At 41.1% G+C, this 23,238-nt stretch overlaps 1 protein-coding gene and 1 non-coding gene across 2 annotated transcripts in view; one reads left to right on the top strand and one right to left on the bottom strand.

Moving 5' to 3' along the window:
* The window catches only part of CUL3 (cullin 3), a 139,466-nt gene that overhangs the window by 38,864 nt on the left and 77,364 nt on the right, over positions 1-23,238 (top strand). The gene's annotated exons all lie outside the window — the stretch shown is intronic.
* On the bottom strand, positions 11,233-11,339 carry LOC133768442 (U6 spliceosomal RNA). The gene has a single exon (XR_009866965.1). It is a non-coding gene; the product is annotated as a U6 spliceosomal RNA (small nuclear RNA).

Below are 23,238 nucleotides of genomic sequence, written 5' to 3'. Positions count from 1 at the left end.
CTTAATGATCATCCAATGGCTCTTATTTTTTTTAAAACAGTGGAAAGCTCCCTGCTAAAAAATTGTACAAAAATAATATAGATCATATTTAATCAGGGGAAATGGAACTTTTCCTTCAAGAGTACTAAGGCATCATAGTGGTACATTGTGTAGAAGTTACTGATCTAATCTGTCAAGTCCTGTTACAGGTTAAGAGTAGCTACACACTAGATAGGTTAGTGACTTGATTGAAATCCTGTCTGAGGCCAGTGCCGTGGCTTAACAGGCTAATCCTCCGCCTTGCGGCGCCAGCACACCGGGTTCTAGTCCCGGTCAGGGCGCCGGATTCTATCCCAGTTGCCCCTCTTCCAGGCCAGTTCTCTGCTATGGCCAGGGAAGGCAGTGGAGGATGGCCCAAGTGCTTGGGCCCTGCACCTGCATGGGAGACCAGGAGAAGCACCTGGCTCCTGGCTTCAGATCAGTGTGATGCGCCGCCGCAGCGGCCATTGGAGGGTGAACCAACGGCAAAAAGGAAGACCTTTCTCTCTGTGTCTCTCTCTCTCTCACTATCCACTCTGCCTGTTAAAAAATAAATAAATAAAATAAAATCCTGCCTGAGTAATTCTTTTGGGCAGTTTTCTACAAATAATGATTTTGATTATTTTATTTTCTGGGTGAATGTTAATATAAAGTTACAGATATCTAAAAGGACATATTTCTTTTGGTTTTTTTTTAGGAATTTTTTTTTATTAAAAACTTTTATTTAATGCATATAAATTTCCAAAGTACAGCTTGTGAATTACATTGGCTTCCCCCCTCCCATTACTTCCCTCCCACCCGCAACCCTCCCCTTTCCTGCTCCCTCTTCCCTTCCATTCACATCAAGATTCATTTTCAATTCTCTTTATATACAGAAGATCAGTTCAGTATATATTAAGTAAAGATTTCAACAGTTTGCCCCCACATAGCAACACAAAGTGAAAAAATACTGTTGGAATACTAGTTATAGCATTAAATAACAGTGTACAGCACATTAAAGACAGAGATCCTACATGATATTTTTTAAAAATTGATTAATTTTCTATGCAATTTCCAATTTAAAACCAAGTTTTTTTTTCATTTCCAATTATCTTTATATACAGAAGATCGATTCTGCATATACTTAGTAAAGATTTCATCAGTTTGCACCCACACAGAAACACAAAGTGTAAAAATACTGTTTCAGTACTAGTTATAGCATCACTTCACATTAGACAACACATTAAGGACAGATCCCAAATGAGATATAAGTACACAGTGACTCCTGTTGCTGACTTAACAATTTGACTCTCTTGTTTATGGCGTCAGTAATCTCCCTAGGCTCTAGTCATAAGTTGCCAAGGCTATGGAAGCCTTTAGAGTTCACCGACTTTGATCTTATTCCGACAGGGTCATAGTCAAAGTGGAAGTTCTCTCCTCCCTTCAGAGAAAGGTACCTCCTTCTTTGATGGCCCCTTTCTTTCCACTGGGATCTCACTCACAGAGATCTTTCATTTAGGTCTTTTTGTTTGTTTGTTTGTTTCCATGCCTAAAATACTCTCATGGGCTCTTCAGCCAGATCCGAATGCCTTAAGGGCTGATTCTGAGGCCAGAGTGCTATTTAGGACATCTGCCATTCTATGAGTCTGCTGTGTATCCTGCTTTCCATGTTGGATTGTTTTTTCCCTTTTTGATTCTATTAGTTAGTATTAGCAGACACTAGTCTTGTTTGTGTGTCCCTTTGACTCTTAGACCTATCAGAGTCATCAATTGTGAACTGAAATTGATCACTTGAACTAGTGAGATGGCATTAGTACATGCCACCTTGATGGGATTGTATTGGAATCCCTTGGCACATTTCTAACTCCACCATTTGGGGCAAGTCCAATAGAGCAAGGACATATTTCTTAAGAGTTAACTTTTACTGTTCTTTGTATGATTAGTGTTTACTCCATGTTATTCATGCTATTTTGTGTTTTTAATACATGATTTTTTTTTTTTTTTTTAAATTTGACAGGTAGAGTAGACAGAAAGGTCTTCCTTCCGTTGGTTTACTCCCTAAATGGCCGTCACGGCCAGTGCTGTGCTGATCTGAAGCCAGGAGCCAGGTGCTTCTTCCTGGTCTCCCATGTGAGTGCAGGGGCCCAAGCTCTTGGGCCATCTGCCACTGCCCTCCCAGGCTACAGCAGAGAGCTGGACTGGAAGAGGAGCAACCGGGTCTAGAACCCAGCGCCCATATGGGATGCTGGCACCGCAGGCGGAAGATTAACCAAGTGAGCCACAGCGCCAGCCCCATGATGTGTGTTTTTTTCACTTCAGTATAATGCAAAGTGTAAATTTCTGTACTGTTGGGATGTCTATATTTGGATTATGTATTGTCATGAAATTTGAATCTTTTTAAGAGAAAGTCCTCAGAGTTTATTCTAAAATGATGATTCTATAGCTGTGTTCTAGTTTCAGTGTACTTTAGCATTTAAACCTTTATAATAATTTGTTTTGGCTGATGTTATGACTTTCCTGGACATTTTATTAGAAATTACTGGGATTTTGCCCTAGGCACTGATTTTTAGAGGGTAAAAAATTTTAGTTAAAGATAATTGTGTGTATTGGAGAGTGGAGGATATTGTATAAATTATGATGTGCTTCAGTTCTCTAAGTAGTCTTACCCAGGGTCAGCTTCTTTGCCAAACTGTAGAGACGCTTGATTAAAAAACTCAAGAAAAAAAGACTAAAAGCCCACAGCTCTCTGACATTCTCATGCCTGCTGTCCTCTTCTGTCATTTTCTTAAACATTTCCTTTACATTTCCTTCCTCATTCCCTTCCCCTTACCAGTAATTTGATTGATTTGATTGTATGTTTCTTGTAGCTTAGACAGTAATCTTAGCAGTAAACAGTATGTCATTGAAAAAATAGTTATTACAGTTTGATATTTCTAAGGGTATAATTTTTAGGATTCAAGAAAAGCTATATTCGCAGGAGTGAAAGAATATAGTGTGTACATTCAGATTGTTTCAGTGGTGGTTCACAAGATTGATGCACTCACATTGCTTAGTTCTTTCAGTGTTTGGCATTTAAGTTACTTTTCTTATAAAGGTTGTAACATGTTACGATAAAATAAACAAATGCTACCCAACATGAGAATCATAATTACTGCAAGTTTTTAAAAAAATTAAATATGTAATAAAGTTGACCTTTGTTTTTATGTCTACTTTGAATTTTAGCACACAGATTCATGTAACCATTAACACTATAGGGGCTGACACTGTGGCGCAGTGGACTAGACCTCTGCCTGCAGTGCTGGCATCCCATCTGGGTGCTGGTTAAAGTCTTGGCTGCTCTGATCCAGCTCTCTGCTGTGGCCTGTGACAGCAGTGAAAGATGGCCCAAGTTCTGGGGCCCCTGCACTCATGTGGGAGACTGAGAAGAAGCTCTTGACTCCTGGCTTTGGATTGGCCCAGTTCTGACTGTTGCAGCCATTTGGGGAGTGAACTAGCAGAAGGATGACCTTTATCTCCGTGTGTCTGTGTGTCTTTCTCTCTCTCTCTGTAACCCTCTCTCAAATAAATAATAAAAATCTTTAAAGGAAAAACTTAGTATAAAAAATTCCCCCGAAAACAACTTCTGATACCCCTTTATTTTCATACCTTTATAAAATAAGATTTCTTTATTTATTTGAAAGTCAATATAACAGAGAGGGAGAAGTGAGGGGGGAGAAAGATCTTCCATCTGTTGGTTCACTCCCCAATTGGCTACAACAGGTAGGGCTGTGCCATGTCAAAGCCAGGAGCCACGAACTTCATCTGGGTGTCTCATGTTGGTGCAGGTGTCTCATATGGGTGTAGAGGCCCAGGCTCTTTAGCTATCCTCTGCTGTTTTCCCAGAACGATTAGTAGGGAACTGGATCAGAAGAGGGGCAGCTAGGACTCGAACTTATACAAGTATGGGATGCCGGCACTGTAGACGGTGGGTGAACCTGCTTGTGCCACAGTGCCAACCCCTCACACCTTTCTTAAACTTTTAATTCTTGGCAGCTACTGATCTGTTCTCTACTGCTAACGTTTGCATTTTTTTTTTTTTTTTTTTTGGACAGGCAGAGTGGACAGTGAGAGAGAGAGAGACAGAAAGAAAGGTCTTCCTATTTGCCATTGGTTCACCCTCCGATGGCTACCGCGGTAGGCGCGCTGCTGCCGGTGCACCGCGCTGATCCGATGGCAGGAGCCAGGTGCTTCTCCTGGTCTCCCATGGGGTGCAGGGCCCAAGCACTTGCGCCATCCTCCACTGCACTCCCTGGCCACAGCAGAGAGCTGGCCTGTAAGAGGGGCAACAGGGACAGGATCAGTACCCTGACCGGGACTAGAACCCGGTGTGCCGGCGCTGCAAGGCGGAGGATTAGCCTGTTGAGCCGCGGCGCCGGCCTAACGTTTGCATTTTTAAGAGTGTTGTATAATTGGAGACAATGTATAACTTCTCAGATTGGCTTCTTTTCAACATAATAATTATTATGTTTTTAAATATTTACTTATTTGAAAGGCATAATGAGAGAGGGAGAAACAAAGAGGAGGACATTTTTCATTCACTAATTCACTCTCAAAATGACCACCAACAACTGGAGTAGCCAGGAGCGGGGAACTCCATTCGGGCCTCCCACTTGGGTGGCAGGAACTCAAGTACTTGTGTTACCATCTGCTTCTTCCCAGGCACATTAGCAGGGAGGTGGATCGAAAGTGAAGTAGCCAGGACTCCAACTGGCACTCTGATGTGGGATGTCTGGGCATCGTAAGTGGTACCCTAACTCACTGCACCACAACACCCGCCCAAACATGACTATTTGAGGTTGATCTAAGCTATTGTGTATATCACTAGTTTGTTCCCTTTTATCACTGAATGATATTCCATTGTATGAATGTACGACAGTTTCGACAGTTTGCTTGTCTGTTTACTTAATCTTTGTTGAAAGACAGTTTTGTAGGGGCCAGCACTGTGGCATAGCAGGTAAAGCCACCACCTGTAGTGCAGGCATCTCATACAGGCACCCATTTGAGTCTCGGTTGCTTCACTTCCAATCCCGCTCTCTGCTGTGGCCTGGGAAAGCAGTAAAAGATGGCCCAAGTCCTTGGGCCCCTGTACCCTCATGGGAGACCAGCAGAAACTCCTGGCTTATGGTCAACGCAGCTCCGGCCGTTGAGGCCAATTGGGAGTGAACCAGTGGATATAAGACACCCTCCGCCCCCCCGCCTTTCCTTCTCTCTCTGTGTAACTCTTTCAATAAATAAATCTTTAAAAAAGACAATTTGGTATGTGGAGTTGTGCGATTATAAACAGAACTGCTTTGAAAATTTGTGTGCAGGTTTTTGTGTGGAATCTCTTTTTATTTCCCCAGGGTAAATACCTACAGGTAGGACTGCTGGGTTATATGGTAATCATATAACTTCCTAAGAACTACCAGACTTTCTCTGCGAGCCTCTGCCAGTTTGCACTCAAATCAGCAATGTATTATAGTTTCAGTTGCTCTGAATCTTTGCCAGCACTTTATATTAACACATTTTATTTTAGCCATTCTTATGAGTGTGTGGAGGTATCTTACCGTGGTTTTTTTTGTTTTGTTTTTTGTTGTTGTTGTTGTTTTTTTTATGATCTATTTGTTTATTTAGAGTTATAGAGAGAGAAGGCAAGACACAGATTAAGCTTCCATCCAGTGATTCACTTCCCAAATGCCTGCAATGCCCAGAGATGGGCCAAGCAGAAGCCATGAGCTTCTTTGCATCTCTCTCCTGGGTGGCCAGGGCCCAAATACTTGGGCCATCTTCTGCTGCTTTTCCCAGGCCATTAGCAAACTGGATAAGAAGTAGAGTATCTGGGACCAAACTGGCACTTGTGGGATGCTGGCATTACAGGTGGTGGCTTTTCCTGATAATGCCACAGTATCAGGCTCTCTCCTTGTGATTTTAATTTGGATTTCCCCATTGGATATTATTGAGCCATGTTTATATGCAAAATTGTCTCTCTCTTTTTTTTTTTTTTTGACAGGCAGTGTTAGTGAGAGAGAGAGACAAAGGTCTTCCTTCTGTTGGTTCGCCCCCCAAATGCCTGCCATGGCCGGCGCACTGCACCAATCCGAAGCCAGAAGCCAGGTGCTTCTCCTGGTCTCCCATGTGGGTGCAGGGCCCAAACACTTGGGCCATCCTCCACTGCCTTCCCAGGCCACAGCAGAGAGCTGGACTGGAAGACAAGTAACCGGGACAGAATCCGGTGCCCCAACCGGGACTAGAACCCGGGGTGCTGGCGCCGCAGGCAGAGGATTAGCCAAGTGAGCCATGGTGCCAGCCGCAAAATTGTCTTCTACGTATGCTGTTTGTTGAATTATCTGTTCAAGTCTTTTGCCCCTTTTTTGGTTATTTGCTTTTTTTTTTTTTTTTTTTTGACTGAGTTTTAAGAGTTTTTTTCAAATATATTCTGAATACAAGTCATTTGGATTTTTTTTTCTGGTTTGTAGAACAAAATTTTTAATTTGATGGAGTCTAGCTTCCTTTTCATTTCATGCTTTTTATATCAGCCGGGCAGTTAAAATTCTTGAATGATTTTTTAAATGTTTCATTGTAATGTAAGTCTTCTCAGTATTAGTGTGTTTAATAATGTATAAACATTCTGTAAAGAACAGAAGTGGTTAATAAGACTCTTAGAAGCCAGTGGTTTTATTATCCTGGATGTTGTATCTGAGTTGCCTGGGTAGCAGAGATTGTCTTTTCTTGGATCTTGAGTGGTACCAACATGTAAGTTTTAAACAGACTGTTTTTAGAGCAGTTTTAGATTTATAACAAAATTGAGCAGAGGGCCCAGAATTAAGCCTCCCTACTATCAACATCCTTCACCAAATTGTTATATTTGTCACATCAACACTTAATTACTAAAATTCATAGTTTTCATGAGGGTTTGTGTTTGGTGTGTACCTATGTGGGTGTGCCTACCATTAAAAGTATCATTTAGATTGGTTTCATTTTGGTCTCTGCCTTTTCATTTTTCCCGCTCACAATCTCTGGCAACCAAATCATTTTATTGTCTCCTCATTTTTTTTTCTATTCTGCAGTCATCTATTTGGAATCGTATGGTATATGTCCTTTTCAAATCAGTTTCTTTGGCTTAGTAGTATGCCTTAATGTTTCTGCCGTGGTTTCATGGTTGATGGCTCATTTTTTTTTTTTTTTTAATGGTAAATAAATAGTATTCTGTTGTCTGGATATTCCACAGTTTATTTTATCCATTCACCTACTGAAAGGCATCTTGGTCTCTTCCACGTTTTAGGCAATACTGAATAAAACTGTTATAAATATTTGTGTAGAGGTTTTTGGTGGAAACAAGTTGTTATCTTATTTGATCAGATACTACAGAGTGAATTGCCAGTTCCTGCGGTAAGAATCTGCATACTGTTTTCCAAAGTGGCTGTACCATTTTGCTTCCATAGCAACAATAAGAGTTCCTATTGCTCTACATCCTTGTCAGCATTTTATGTCAGTGTTTGGAGTTTTACCATTCTAACAAGTATATAGTAGTATATTTTAATTTGCAACTGCCTGATGATGAGTGATGCTGAGCGTTTTTATTTGCTGTCCCTGTATCTTTTTTGGTCGTTCATGTGCCTATTTTTTATTTATTTGAAAGGCAGAGATACAGAGAGAAGAGGAGAAACAGAGCAAGAGAGAGATTTTCCATCTGTAGGTTCGCTCCCCAAATGGACACCATGGCCAGGACTGGGCTGGTCCAAAGCCAGGAGCCAGGAGCTTCCTCCAGGTCTCCCACATAGGTGCAGGGGCCCACACACTCGTGCCATCTTCAGCTGCTTTCCCACACCCATTAACAGGGAACAGGATCAGAAGTGGAGCAGTTGGACTTGAACTCGTGCCCATATGGGATAATGGCACTGCAGATGGTGGCTTAGCATGGTACACCACAATGCAGACCCCTCTTGTGCCTGTTTTAAGACTTACTTATTTGAAAGGCAGAGCACAGACGGAGACAAGATCTTTAAGCCTGGGCTGCACTAGGCTGAAGCTAGGAGCCAGGAACTCCAGCTGGATCTCCCAACATGAATGTCAGGGGCCCAAGTACTTGAGCCATCTTCCGCTGCCTTCTCAGGATCAGAAGTGGACCAACTGGGACTTGAATTGGAACTCCAGTGTGGGATGATGATGGTGTAAGCAGCCTTCTAACCTACTGTGCCATAATGCTGGCCCGTCTTGTGTGTTTGTAGTCTTCAGTCTGATATCTCTTTTGCAAATGTTTTTTTCCCAGCCTGTGGTTTGTCTTCTCATTCTGTTCTCTTGTATCTACTTTTAAAAGCTCTTGAAGTGTTTCTAATTCTCTGCCAAATTTGTGATTCAGTATTCTGCACTGCTTTATCTTTCGTTTCGGTAAATACGGTGAACAGCTGTCACTCCTCAACTTGTCATTTCGCTCTTTTTGTCACATTGTTTTTAGACCCATCCGACTTGTACTGCATGTGCTTCTTTGTCTCACCCAATTTCCTGTTCTTCATGTAGATAACTTTATTTTACATTTCCTATAACAATAATTCCGGTAGTAACTGCAGTGGAGGGCTCTCTGATTCTGATACCACCTTTACAGCAGACTTTCCTCCCATTTGTCTTGCTGGTACAAAAAGTAATTATTTTTAAAGTTTATTTATTTGAAAGGCAGTTACAGTGAGGAGGGGTGGCATGGAGAGATTAGCAATCAGTCTTCTATTCGTTGAATCACTCTCCAAGTAGCCTCAAGAGCCAGGGCTGTGCCAAGCCAGTGCCAGGAGCCAGGAACTCTATCCAAGTCTCTTTCCACATGGGTGGCGAGGGCCTAAGTAGTTGGGTCATCTTCTGTTGTCTTTCCAGGCACATCAGCAGGGAGCTGAATTGGAAGCAGAGTAGCCTGGTCTAGAACCTGCACCCGTGGAATTCTGGTACACCTTAACCCACTGAGCCACAGTATCACCCCCATCCTTTTTGACTTTGGGGGGTGTGTATCATATCAGTAATGCGTGTTTTTTAACATTTCATTTCATTTATTTAAAAGGCAGAGAGATAGCAACAGAGATCTTCCCATCCACTGGTTCATTCCCCAAATGCCCTCAACAGCCAGGGCTGGACCAGGCTGAAGTCAGCTCTCAGAATTCTGGGTCCTGCACACAAGTGGCAGGTTCCTAAGTATTCACATCATCACCTACTACTTTCTAAGGTGTGGATTACCTGGAAGTTGGATCAGAAGTGGAGGTGGCCCTGGAACCTGGACTTCCCAGTATGGGATGTGGGCATCCCAAGTAGTGTGTTAAGTGCTGCACCAAATGCCTGCCCCATGTAGAAAAAATGTGGTTTTTTTTTTCTTCACTTAATGTAGGTTTTGCTTTTATGCCAGTTTACTCTCTTCAGATTCCTGTTTTAATCTTCATAAAGGTTGTATTTTCTTCTTCTATCATTTTGTTGTGTATGCTTGAACAAGTATTTATTCATTTTCCATGTATGAGGGTCAAAATATTTTAGGGCAGAGATAGAGGAGAAATCCTTCACTCAAAAAAATATGAATAATTACTTGTACTTACTTTCATCATATTTTATGTGTATATGCTCAAAGATTAAAAATGAACATAAAATTAGCTTTTGTCAGGATGATTTTTTGAAATATGATATAGAGCAATTGTTTATGGTACATTGTGCTAGTTGATCTCATTTTCATTTTGCTGAAAGGCAGGTATATTAGTCTGCTTTTTAGTTACTTTAACTAAAATACCTCTTTGGAGGAGCCAGCGTTGTGGTGCAGCAAATTACGCCACCACTCACTGTGTCAACATCCCATATCCATGCTTCTGATGGAGCTACCTGCTAATATGCCTGGGAAGGCAGCAGAAGATGACTCAACTGCGTGGGTCCTTACCATGCAGATGGCATTCCTGGTTCTTGGCTTCTGTTTGTTCCTCTCTCTCTGAAGCTCAGCCTTTCAAATAAATTAATTGGTTAAAAAAAAACAACTGAGAGGAACTTCTTTGGTAAAGAGAAGATTTATTTCAGCTTACAGTTGAGGATACAGGATCAGGTGCCCCATAGTCAGGTGTTGGATGGAGGCTGATTATGGTGGATGCAGAGGCAGGAATGCATACTGTGCTAGGATGGAGAGAGAAACTAAGTTGAACTTAAGTGTAATAATTAAACTTTTCCTGAGACCCGCCCTCCAAGAATACTCCACTGACCCAAAGATCTACCTGCCCCACTCTTAGATGCCATCATTAGATCAAGTCTCCACTCTTAGTCATTCAGTTGTTAATGTTAAACATCAGAGTTTAAACACTAGCATCAGTTTTGGAAAGACAAAGCCTACTCAAAAGTGGGTTCATATAAATACTACTTAAGTACTTGTTGATAAGATTTATTTTAAAGTGCATAAGTCGATGACTTTAGAGAACATGCCTTATTATATGCAAGCTTTTGTTTATTTTTTGACAGGCAGAGTGGACAGTGAGAGAGACAGAGAGAAAGGTCTTCCTTTTCCGTTGGTTCACCCCTCAATGGCTACTATGGCCGGTGCACCGCGCCAGTCCAAAGCCAGGAGCCAGGTGCTTCTCCTGGTCTCCCATGCGGGTGCAGAGCCCAAGCACTTGGGCCATCCTCCCCTGCACTCCCGGGCCACAGCAGAGAGCTGGACTGGAAGAGGAGCAACCGGAACAGAATCCGGCGCCCCCACCGGGACAAGAACCCGGTGTGCCGGCACCGCAGGTGAAGGATTAGCCTATTGAGCTGTGGCGCCAGCTCATATGCAAGCTTTAATTGATGAGCTTTTTATTTATTTAACAATTATGCTAAGCATATTTGTATTAGCTTTTTTTTTTTTAAACCATACATCCTTTTTATTGTTAAGTCATAAAGAGGTATCAAAATTAAAAGCAAAAATTACAGGGCAAGACTTAACAAAACTACTAGGAGCATCAAAGGAAGTAAAAATGGGACTAGGCGCAGGGCAATATGAATTAATGAACATGGGAAGGACAAGGATGGGGTGAACAGTGAGCATGTGCTGAAGATACTAGGGGAGAGGATCTGGTGAAAATTTTGATCTTAGACAAGCGCCTAGGTAAAGAAATAATGGGATAAGATTCCTAAACCCCACTATGAGCTTAAGGGTCATCCTCGCCATTGGTGCCGTCTCTGTCATCCTCTCCTTCCTCAGCCTCTTTTTCATCATCCTTGATCAACTCCAGCTAAAATATGGAATGCTTCACGAATTTGCGTGTCATCCTTGCGCAGGGGCCGTGCTAATCGTCTCTGTATCGTTCCAATTTTAGTATATGTGCTGCTGAAGCGAGCACTATGTTAGCTTTTGTAACAAAGGGACATATAAATGTTCTCTTAAGTCCTTAATAATTAATTGGCCAATGTTTATACATTCATGTGAATTCTATTTATATTTAAAAATGTTTTTATTTATATAAGATGAACACATTCCATGTATTTCATATACACAGATTAAGGAGCATAGTGATACTTCCCACCCTACCCATGCTCCCTCCCTCCCTCCCTTCCTTCCTTCTTCTTTCTTTAAATTTTTACAATGATATACTTTGTTTATTTTATAATCGTAAGCTTAGTGCTCCACTAAGTAAAGAATTCAACAAATAGTAAGAAGAAAAAAAACAAAATATATTACTTTTTTTGTTCACTATTAGTTACCACAAATCAGGGAAAACATAGGTATTTGTCTTTTGAGGACTGGCTTATTTCACTAAGTATAATGGTTTCTAGTTGCATCCATTTTGTTGCAAAAGACAGGATTTCATTTTCTTTTTATGGCTGAGTAGTATTCCGTACTGTATATATACAGTAATTTCTTTATCCAGTCATCAGATGATAGATATCTGCAATAAACATGGGCATACAGGTAACTCTTTCATATGCTGATTTCATTTTGTTTGGATAAATTCCCAGGAGTAGGATGGCTGGGTCATCTGGTAGATCTATTTTCACATTTCTGAGCAATCTCCATAATGCCTTCCACGATGGCAGTACTAGTTTACATTCTACCAATAGTGGATTAAGGTACCTTTTTCCTCACATCCTTGCCAGCATTTACTGTTTTTTGATTTCTGTATGAGAGCCATTCTAATTGGGGTGAGGTAAAACCTCATTATGGTTTTGATTTGCGTTTCCCTGATGGCTAGTCATCTTGAGCATTTTGTTATGTGTCTGTTGGCCATTTGTATTTCATCTTTTGAAAAATGGCTGTTCAAGTCCTTCACCCATTTCTTAATTGGATTGTTTGTTATTGTTGGTTTTCTTTAACTCTTTATAGATTCTGAATATTAATCTATAGATTCTGAATATTAATTCTTTATCAGTTGAATGTTTTCTATTTAAAGATTTATTTATTTGAAAGAGTTACAGAGAGAGGTCTTCCATCCACTGGTTCACTGCCTAGATGGCCGCAGCGGCTGGAGCTGCACTGATCAGGAACCAGGAGCTTCTTGTGGGTCTTTCACGTAGGTGCAGGGGCCCAAGAGTTGGGCCATCTTCTACCAGGCCATAGCAGAGAGCTGGGTCGGAAATGGAGCAGCCACAACTTGAACTGGGATGCCGGTGCTTCAGGCCAGGGCGTTAACCCACTGCGCCACAGTGCTGGCCCCTCACTTGAATGTTTGCAAATATTTTCTCCCATTCTGTCAGTTGCCTCTTCATTCTGTGTTTCTTTGTAGTGCAGAAGCTTCTTAGCTTGATGTAATCCCGTTTGTCTATTTTTGCTTTGATTGCCTTTGCTTCTGGAGTGTTTTCCAAGAAGTCTTTACCTGTGCCAGTGTCTTACAAAGTTTCCCCCTTCTTTTCTAGTATTTTGATGGTGTCCGGTCATAGACTTAGATCCTTGATCCATTGTGGGTTGATTTTTGGGTAAGATGTAAGGTAGGGGTCTTGTTTCATACTTCTGCATGTGGAGATCCAGTTTTCCTAACACCATTTGTTGAAGATACTCTTCTTTCTCCAGGGATTGATTTTATCTCCTTTATCAAAGATTAGTTGTACAAGATGTGTAGATTGATTTCTGAAGTTTATTCTGTTCCATTGGTCTACCCATCTGTTTTTTGCCCATCCCAGTCTGTTTTGATTATAAACTGCCCTGTGAGTATGTCTTGAAATCTGGTATGGTGAAGCCTCTTGGCTTTGTTTTTGTTGTTCAAGATTGCTTTATCTATTCTGGGTCTCTTGTGTTTCCATATGAATTTTAGCATCTTTTTTTCTTTTAGATGTCAGAAGAATATCATTGGTATTTTAATTGGGATTGCATTGAATCTGTAAATTGTTTTTGGTTGTATGGACGTTTTGTTGTTATTTCTTCAATCCAGGAGCATGGAAGATTTTTCTGTTTTTTATGTCTTCTGTTTCTTCTTTGACGTTTTAAAATTTTCGTTGTAGAGATCATTCACATCCTTGGTTAAACCTACACCAAGGTATTTAAAGTTTTTTGTAGCTATTGTGAATGGGACTGATCTTAACAGGTTCTTTCTCAGCCATGCATTGTCTATGTATACAAAAGCTATTGAGGTGTTTTTTTTTTGTTTTTGTTTTGTTTTGTTTTGTTTTTTTAAGATCAATTTTATTTATTTGAAAGAGTTACACAGAAAGAGAGAGAGGCAGAGAGAGAGGTCTTCCATCCACTGGTTCACTCCCCAATTTTCTGCAACGGCTGGAGCTACGCCGATCTGAAGCCAGGAGCCATTGGCTTCCTCTGGGTCTTTCCACGTGGGTGCCGGGGCCCAAGGACTTGGACCATCTTCCACTGCTTTCCCAGGCCATAGCAGAGAGCTGGATCGGAAGTGGAGCAGCCGGGACTCGAACTGACGCCCATATGGGATGCCGGCTCTGCAGGTGGCGGCTTTACCCACTAAGCCATAACGCTGGCCCCAAGCTATTGAGGGTTTTTTTTGTTTTGTTTTTTTTTTTTTTTTTTTTTAAAGATTTATTTATTTGAAAGTTTGAGTTACACAGAGAGGGAGGGAGAGGCAGAAAGGGAGAGAGTGATGTCTTCCATTCCCCGGTTCATTCCGCAAATGGCCGCAATGGCTGGAGCTACGCCCATCCGAAGCCAGGAGCCCTTAGCTTCTTCCGGGTCTCCCACGTGGGTGCAGAGGCCCAAAGACCTGAACCATCTTCTACTGCTTTCCCAGGCCACAGCAGAGAGCTGGATCGGAAGTGGAGCCCATATGGGATGCTGGCACTCAGGCAGCAGCTTTACTCCCTACGCCACAGTGCCAGCCCCAGTCTATTGAGTTTTATGTGTTGATTTTATATCCTGCAGCTCTACCAAACTCTTGTATGAGTTCCAGTAGTCTCTTAGTGGAATTTTTTTGTTCCTCTATGTATAGAATCATGTCATCTGCAAACAGTGATAATTTTTTTTAACTTTTATTTAATAAATATACATTTCCAAAGTACAGTTTATAGATTACAATGGCTTTTTCCCCCACCCATAACTTCCCTCCCACTTGCACTCCTCCCATCTCCCGCTCCTTCTCCCATTCCATTCACATCAAGATTTATTTTCAATTATCTTTATATACAGAAGATCGATTCTGCATATACTTAGTAAAGATTTCATCAGTTTGCACCCACACAGTAACACAAAGTGTAAAATACTATTTCAGTACTAGTTATAGCATTACTTCACATTGGACAACACATTAAGAACAGATCCCACATGAGAAGTAAGTACACAGTGACTCCTGTTGTTGATTTAACAATTTGACACTCTTGTTTATGGCGTCAGTAATCTCCCTAGGCTCTAGTCATGAGTTGCCAAGGCTATGGAAGCCTTTAGGGTTCGCCGACTTCGATCTTATTCCGACAGGGTCATAGTCAAAGTGGAAGTTCTCTCCTCCCTTCAGAGAAAGGTACCTCCTTCTTTGATGGCCCCGTTCTTTCCAAAGCAGTGATAATTTGACTTCCTGCTTTCCAATTTGTATCTCTTTCATTTCTTTTTCTTGCCTAGTGGCTCTGGCTAAAACTTCCAGGACTATATTGAATAATAATGATGAGAGTGGCATCCTTGTCTGCTTCTGGATCTTAGTGGAAATGCTTCCAGCTTTTCCCCATTCAACATGATGCTGGCTGTGGGTTTGTCATAAATTTCCATGATTGTATTGACCAGTGTTCCTTCTATACTGAATTTATCATGAAAGGATGTTGTATTTTATTAAATGCTTTCTTTACATTTATTGAAGTAATTATCTTTTTTATTCAGTTTATTAGTGTAGTGCCTCACATTTATTGATTTGCAAGTGTTGAACCATCCCTGCATATCAGGGATAAACGCCACTTGATGCCCACATGGGATGCCCACGTTGCAGGTGGTTACCTAATCTGCTACATCACAACGCTGACCCTCTATTTTTGTAAGTTTTTTTTTTTTTTTAATTTATTTTTGTAAGTAACATAGGTTGCTCTAAGACTGTCACTTTAATTTACTACTGTTTTGTGGTTCCATGAAAGCTTTTTTTTTTTTTTTTTTTTTTTTTTTTGACAGGCAGAGTGGATAGTGAGAGAGAGAGACAGAGAGAAGGGTCTTCCTTTGCCATTGGTTCATCCCACAATGGCCTCTGTGGCCGGCGTACCGCACTGATCCAAAGGCAGGAGGAGCCAAGTGCTTCTCCTGGTCTCCCATGCGGGTGCAGGGCCCAAGCACTTGGGCCATCCTCCACTGCCTTCCCGGGCCATAGCAGAGAGCTGGCCTGGAAGGGAGGCAACGGGGACAGAATCCGGTGTCCCGACCGGGACTAGAGCCCCGTGTGCCGGCACCGCAGGTGGAGGATTAGCCTGTTGAGCCAAGGCACTGGCTCCATGAAAGCTTTTGAAGCTTGGTTAAGAATTTCCTGAATAGGCGTGTTTTTGTTTTGTAGATTTTTTCTCATGTTAACCACCTTGGAACAGTCCATATAAAGTGCAAAATCATTTGACCTGGTTCTGCCAAGGCAACCAACAGCAGCACTTTGAAATTCAGTAAATTGAAGAAAACTGTTTAAGTTAATTTTATATAGCCAAGAATGGTGTTAACAAATATGCAAATAGTCCTTGGCAGGGTAGATTCCCTGCTCCTGTTGCAAACAAATGACTAAGTAGGTAATAGGATTCTAAATTATGTGGGGTACCCTGATGGTTTTCATAGTTAGGGTTATGGAAAGCAGCCTGTTGAGGCTGGTGTCATATGCTGAGAAAGAATTCACTGAACACACATAGAGCAGGGCTAGATTTATTGAACACAGGGCAAGGAAGCATTGGTCAAGCAGGTCATCAGGTAGGGGCTGACGACTGTTGCAATGTGGACTGTACTCTGCTGTATGTTTGGAGTAACAGTGCCTTTTTTAGTTAGAGTGACTGTTGGCATATGCTTTCAAGGGAGTAGCTGACAGGATAGCCAAATGCTGTCCATTGCAATACGGGCTACAATCCAAGAAACACATTTGTAACTGTAATATTTTCTCAGTGTGAATTTTCTGCAGTTCAAAAGGTTTTCCCAGGTAGTTAATTTGCATCTCTGGGTTTATATCTGAAGCCAGGAGCCAGTGGCTTCCTCTGGGTCTTTCCACGTGGGTGCCGGGGCCCAAGGACTTGGACTATCTTCCACTGCTTTCCCAGGCACCCACGTGGGTGCAGGGGCCCAAAGACTTGAACCATCTTCTACTGCTTTCCCAGGCCACAGCAGAGAGCTGGATCGGAAGTGGAGCAGCCGGGACTCGAACCGGCGCCCTTATGGGATTTCGTTTATTTTAGGAGAAACTCCACCAAATGCACTGGGGCCACCCTCTACACTTGGTAGCTCATATGTATTGTCCTTTCATTTAAACTTAATGACCTCTTTTCCTCCATACATAAGAAAAACATAGATAACGGTTTTCTCAATTTGAACTTACTTTTGTGTATTATATTTTTTTTTCAATTTGGCACTTCCAAACACTTGTTAATAATGTATCTAATATGAGATTGCATGTTTTCATATATATTTATAATGATAATTATAGATATCTTTATCAACACGTTTATTAAGTATAGTTCATGTTTCTCAAAAAAGCACCTTGACTTCAGATTTTCTCTATCACAAAAAAGTTTAGCTACTAGGCTAGATTACCTGTGTTAAAGGATGATTGGAATTATTGATAGTTGAGTAAGTTATAGAAGGTTGGCTAGAGATGCGAGAGGATTGCAGGAAAATAATCATCCCTGAGTATCCACAAGGGATTAGTTCTAGAACTTCCTGTGTATACCGGAGTCCACAAATGCTCAAGTTCCTTGTATAAAATGGCATAGTCCTTGCATGTAATCTATCTGCATCCTCCCATATAGTTTCTTTTTTCATTTAAAATGTACCTATTTATGATGTTTAGGTACTTGAAGACATTATGTAGTGTTCAGTTAGCATAAGTATATTTATTCTTTCAGACATTTAACATTGCTTTATAGTGAAAAAATCCACAACTCTTCTAGTTTTTTTTTTTTTTTTATTTATTTTTTTATTTTTTTTAAACTTTTATTTAATGAATATAAATTTCCAGTGTACAGCTTATGGATTACAATGGGTTCCCCCCCCCCATAACTTCCCTCCCACACGCAACCCTCCCCCCTCCTGCTCCCTCTCCCCTTCCATTTGCATCAAGATTCATTTTCAATTCTCTTTATATACAGAAGATCAATTTAGTATAAAGATTTCAACAGTTTGCACCCACACAGAAACACAAAGTGAAACATACTGTTTGAGTACTAGTTAAGCATTAAATCACAATGTACAGCACATTAAGGACAGAGATCCCACATGAGGAGCAAGTGCACAGTGGCTCCTGTTGTTGACCCAACAAATTGACACTCTAGTTTATGGCGCCAGTAACCATCCTAGGCTGTCGTCATGAGTTGCCAAGGCTATGGAAGCCTTCCAAGTTTGCCGACTCTGATCATATTTAGACAAGGTCATAAAAGACAGAGTGAGGATAGTAACCAATGATCCTAAGAGTGGCATTTACCAGGTTTGAACAATTATACAGCATGAAGTGGGGAAGAGGACCATCAGTACACACAGGTTGGGAGTAGAGCCATTGGTGGTAGAGTAGAGGTTATGATTACAAAGGAATGAGGCCCAAGTGCACTAGACAGGGCCTAGAACAAAGGACAGAGTCATTATTAGAGGAGCTAAGAAAGGTGCTAAGCTACAATTAAGTTTTCTGATTGAGAGGCAAATAGAACCTGATAGAAGGGGCTTGATAATAATCTGGTGGGCTTTAGGCCTTGTAAGTTAAGAGGCCCAGACCTATCTATCTCTTCACATGGGGTATATCCTAAGGGAGGTGTGAACCTCCTAGGGGAAGGCACTCTGTTGACTTTCATTACTTGGCTGGCCTGGGAGGAGAGCTGGCCAGGTAAATGCAAGGTGCATCTCTAACAAGAAATTTACAGTTCTGCCTGCAATGTTGCTGACCCTACTTGACCATCCCCTCAGCTGCAGTGGTCACTTTGGAAGTTGGGCTGAGTGAAGGGCTTTTCAGCTTGGAGCCAATAAGATCTGTGGCTCTGACCTGGGCATCCTTCGATTCCAGGGCAGGTCCATTTCCAGTGATGCAACTCTTGGCAGAGCTGCCAGGGCTCTTCACAAGCTGACTTCTGCTGAAGCCCAGGCTTACCACATTGAAAGCCACTGCAGTGGACTGGCCTGTTGGGTCTCTTTGAGGCAGATCACTGTACAGATCAGCCATTAATAGGCCTGCCACCCATTGCTTCTGATGCCGAGTTTTCTTTTCCTCCTGGTTTGTGTTAAAGCAGACCAGAGGATGCAAGTCAAGGGAGTGCCCGTTTCCCATCTCTAATCTTCGGTGTCCTGAACTACAAGTCTATAGTCACAGGCATGTTCTGTAGTAGTTTTTCTAAGGTAGACAATGCCCATGAGGAAAATTATATTCTCACTTTAAAACTTTCTTTCCCTTTGGTCTGAAAGGGAGGTTTTTTCTGCTTACTGTATACTTCGCTGATGGCGAAGTGAATCTAGCTATGAGATTATTATTTGAGTTCTTATTTTGGCTATGCTATTACAGAAAAATGTTAGCCATCTCTTTTATAAGGTCTAAAGATTAAATTGTGCATCCTACAGATTCCTCCATAATAGAATTAGTTTCCTACCTTGAAGAGAATAGAGAAATGAAAGAACAAGTTGGGCTTAGAATAGAGAAATGAGGGAGCAAGTCCTAGATCGCTTGCTGACAGTAGCAATATCACATGAATACTTAGCAAACCGTTTCAACCATTAGATAACAACTTAAGAAAACATTTACCAGAAGGTCCAATGCCTTCTATAAATTTTAAGAATCATGTATTTGAAAACACCTCTTAAATATCTAACATGGTGTAGTTTGTTTAGCCAGTAAACTTAAGCACAACCATCTAACATGTTTTTAGTTTCTTTCTACCAACAAGTCTAAAACATATGATACACAGATTCAGGTCCCATAAATTAAAATGTATCTTTGATTGATTTTAGCAGCTTAAATTTATGGACAATCTTATCTATAAGCCATTTAAAATAAAACTCTTAATAAAATTTCCCCATGTGGACATACAATATGTACACACATATAATATAGCATAATAGACCAATATATCAATTTTAATAATAGCTTTTAAAATCTTTAACTCTTTTTGTAGATTGCCAATTTATTTGAATTGCTTTTTCTTTTTAGTAACCTCAGTTAACCATACTTTCTCTCAGTTGGTACTGTTAATACATTATTGGCTTCATCTGTTTACAGAGCCATCCCAAAGTACTGAATACAATAAAAGTGGCTGGAAAAAGTCCATAGGAACCTATAGGAGGACAGCTAAACACAGAACCAACAACGCTTTAGTTTTGTGAGCAGCACATCATATATAACTGTGGATGACAAAAGACTTTAAGTCGCCATGTTTAAAATTATAAACTCATCAACCAACAAGAGGCACTTGCTTACTTCACAGTATTTTTGAAAGCACCTGTAGGATTTTACAAGTATTTAACCCTTTAAGCCTCTGGGGCTTTCTCATTAAGATAACTATCATGTCTAGTAACACAAGATCATTAGACTTTTTAATTCTCAAACATTTGTATTAATAGCATTTTCCATTATAGAAACTTAAAGTCTGGTACCACATCACATCTTGACAGTACTTCTAATATACTCCAAATAGACTGATTAGTTGGTGTCTCTATAAGATGAGAGACATAGGTCCTTCGATTTTTTCAGTTGGGCCCAAACTGGAAAAACCAAAGTCCAGGATTTACTGGAAATTTTAGAGACCAGATTGTTTGAAACTTTGATTTTTTGAATGCCTGTCAAGAATGCCAAGAAGGCTCAAAATCCAAAATATCTGGTTGAAATAAGATTTCTTAAAATCATGACATAACATAGACCAAATTTGATCATTGTTACAAGGTGATTATTCAAATTTTTGAAAAAAACACATATTTAAATAACCCATAGCTCTTAATAAAAATTCAGCTGTTTTTGAACAATTAGAATTTAACAGACATCAAGAGAACATAATAGATTACTTTAACACATTGCTTTAACAGAGCATCAGAGTTTAATTCTATGTCAAAGAGAAATTGAGCTTCCTGTGATCTTTTGCTGTGAGGTTTCCTTCCTTTACCTTCTTTCATATTGGTGACCATGTTTCTGTGTTTCTGTGTGTAAGACATCTTTAAGCATCTTTTGCAGGGCAGGATGAGTGGCAACAAATTCTTTCAGTTTCTGTTTGCTATGAAAAGTCTTAATTTCACCTTCATTCACAAATGAGAGCTTTGCAGGATATAGTATTCTGGGCTGGCAGTTTTTCTCTCTTAGTACCTGGGCTATGTCTCGCCATTCCCTTCTAGCTTGTAGGGTTTCTGATGAGAAGTCTGCTGTGAGTCTAATTGGAGATCCTCTAAGAGTGATCTGACGTTTCTCTCTTGCACCTTTTAGGATCTTTTCTTTATGTTTCACTGTGGTGAGTTTGATTACAACATGTCGTGGTGAGGATCTCTTTTGGTCATGTTTATTAGGGGTTCTATAAGCTTCCTGTACTAAGATGCCTCTGTCCTTCTCCAAACCTGGGAAATTTTCTGCTAGTATCTCACTGAAAATGCCTTCTAATCCTTTCTCCCTCTCCATGCCTTCAGGAACTCCTAGAACCCGAATGTTGGGTTTTTTAATAGTATCCTGTAGATTCCCGACAATATTTTTTAGATTTCTAATTTCTTCTTCTTTTCTTTGGTTTGCCTGTTTCCTTTCCTGTTCTCTGTCTTCTAAGTCTGATATTCTCTCTTCTGCTTCACCCATTCTGTTTTTAAGGCTCTCTAATGTGTTTGTCATTTGATCTATTGAACTCTTCATTTCATTATGATTTCTAGTCACTATCAGAGTTTCTTGTTCCACTAGTTGTTTCATTTCATTTTGATTCCTCCTTAATATTTCACTTTCACGAGAGAGATTTTCTATCTTGTCCATGAAGGATTTCTGTAGTTCAAGAATTTGTTTTTGAGAACTTCTTAATGTTCTTATCAATTTTTTGAGATGCACTTCTTGCATTTCTTCGATCTCATCATCTTCATAATCTTGAATTGGGGTGTCTTTTTCATTTGGGGGCGTCATAGTGTCTTCCTTGTTCTTGTTAGCTTGGTTTTTGCGTTTGTTGTTTGGCATGTTGGAGATATTTGGTTTCTTCACTGTGGTGTTTTTTCTTGTTACACTATGGCTCTATATTAAGTGGACTGTCTGCTTTCAATGGAGCCTTAGAGGCTTGAGATGAGTGTGGACTGAAAGCTGTGTTTGGTTCCTCAGGGTTGAGGGTGTGTCAAGGATGACACTCCCAGGTTAGGTGTGGTAAATCTCTCTTTCTTTTTTTGATTTAAAAGGGAAGTAATTCCGCACAGCTCAACGTAATTGGAGGTAGTTAGCAGGCAAATGATATACCCACAGGAGCCAGAGATCGGAAGCTCTTTCCCAAGGACCACACAGGGAATCTCTGCTGTCCTCAGTGTGGGCTCCAATTCTCCTGCAGTCTCCCACTGGGTTGCCAAGTTAGATCCTAATCTCCTGTTATTTCACCCCTCCCCACAGAGTCAGGTTTTTCTGCTAGGCTCAGGGCTGGTGCAGACCTGAGGTCGCCCTGCTTATGACGTATGTCCAAAATGGCGCCTGCTCTGTCTTGCTCGCCTTTGAGAGGTGAGCGGAGAGAGAGAAACTTGTGTCCGTATCAGTCACTTTTTTTATTTTTTTCCTCTCTCTCTTCTAGTTTGCCTGGTGAACTTTTCCCCACGGAGTTTCAAGCCTCGTTCCCTCTAGTCTCCTCTTTCCGCTTGCCTGCTGGTATCTCGGGCTATGGAGGTTCGGCTCACCTCGCGTTCCAGCGCTGGTGCGTTGAGTCTGCCGCTGGTGTCCCGAACTTGGGCTCCCACGCTCTCCACGCAGGTCCACTGTGAATCACTAGTTCCGGAAGAGTTTCCGCTGCTGTTTCTTCCCCTACTCTTCCTTGACCCTGCAGTATCTCCACTTATATTAAACTTTCTCTCCCCCCGGACTAAGTGTGCTTCCTGCCTATTCCGCCATCTTGCCGCTTCTCCCTAGTTTTTTTTTAAAGTGCATTTTATTTATTTGAAAAGCAGAGTTACCGAGAGAAAAAGTGAGATACAGAGACAAATCATCTTCTACTGGTTCACTCCCCAACAGCTGGGGTTTGGCCAGGGCTAAGCCAGAAGCCAGTAACTTCATCTGGGTTTCTCACATGGGTCCAGGGGCCTTGGCCATCTTCCACTGCTTCCCCAGGTTAGTTAGCAGGGAGCTGGATTGGAAGTGAAGCATCCAGGACCCAAACTGGTGCCCATATGGGATGCCAGCACTACAGGCAGTGGCTTAACACTTCAGACCACAGCACTGGCCCCCCTCTTGGTGTTTTTTTAATAGAGATATATAGTACCTCAACGATAGTCAACCTACCCTGCAACAGAACCCCCAAACTTCTTATTCCCTTCTACTTACAGTGTTGCAATCAGTCTTTCCCTGTGCTTTCTGTTCCACTTCTGTCCCTAGCCTCTGGTAGCTTCCATTCTGTTTTTGACGTCTATGAGATCACCTATTTTTTAGATTCCATAGATGAGTGAAATCATCTGATATTTATCTTTCTGTAGTTGATTGATTTCCCTTAACCTAATGACCTCCAATTTCATCTGTGTTG

Source organism: Lepus europaeus, chromosome 1, assembly GCF_033115175.1.
Source record: "Lepus europaeus isolate LE1 chromosome 1, mLepTim1.pri, whole genome shotgun sequence".
NCBI lineage: Eukaryota > Metazoa > Chordata > Mammalia > Lagomorpha > Leporidae > Lepus > Lepus europaeus.
Note: the sequence above shows the minus strand (reverse complement) of the source record. Positions and strands in the feature narration are given on the sequence as shown.